This window comes from Mandrillus leucophaeus, unplaced genomic scaffold, assembly GCF_000951045.1.
Source record: "Mandrillus leucophaeus isolate KB7577 unplaced genomic scaffold, Mleu.le_1.0 Scaffold845, whole genome shotgun sequence".
NCBI lineage: Eukaryota > Metazoa > Chordata > Mammalia > Primates > Cercopithecidae > Mandrillus > Mandrillus leucophaeus.
Window position 1 is genome coordinate 199746 of NW_012109197.1, and position 573 is coordinate 200318.

A 573-nucleotide genomic window follows, 5' to 3' on the forward strand; every position below is an offset into this window, starting at 1 on the left:
AATTGGGAAGAACTGATATCCCAACAATATTAAATTCCTATCAACCAACGCAAACTATCTCACCATTTATTTAGACCTTAGATTTCTTTCATCAAAGTTTTGTAGCTGTTCTCGTGTGGTTCCTGTACATATTTTGTTACATTTATACCTAGGTATTTCATTTTTACGGTGCTAACCTAACTGTATTGAGATTTAAATGCTGAATCCCCATTGTTCGTTGCTAGTACGTAGGAAGCAACTGACTCTTGTGTATTACTTTGTATCCTACAGTCTTGCTATAATCACTTATCAGTTCCAGGAGTTTTATAGATAATTATTTGGGATTTCCTACACAGACAGTCATGTCTTCTGTGAACAAAGACAGTTTTACTTCTTCCTTCCCAACCTATACACATTTTATTCCTTTTCCTGTATTATTTCATCAAGCTGGGTTTCCAGTGCAATGTTGAATAGGAATGGTGAGAGCAGATGGCCTTGTCTTGCTCTTTCTCTTAGGGCACAGTATCTACAGTCTCACCAGGAAGTGTGATGTTAGTTGCACATTTTTGGGTAGATGAATTTTATCAAGTTGAA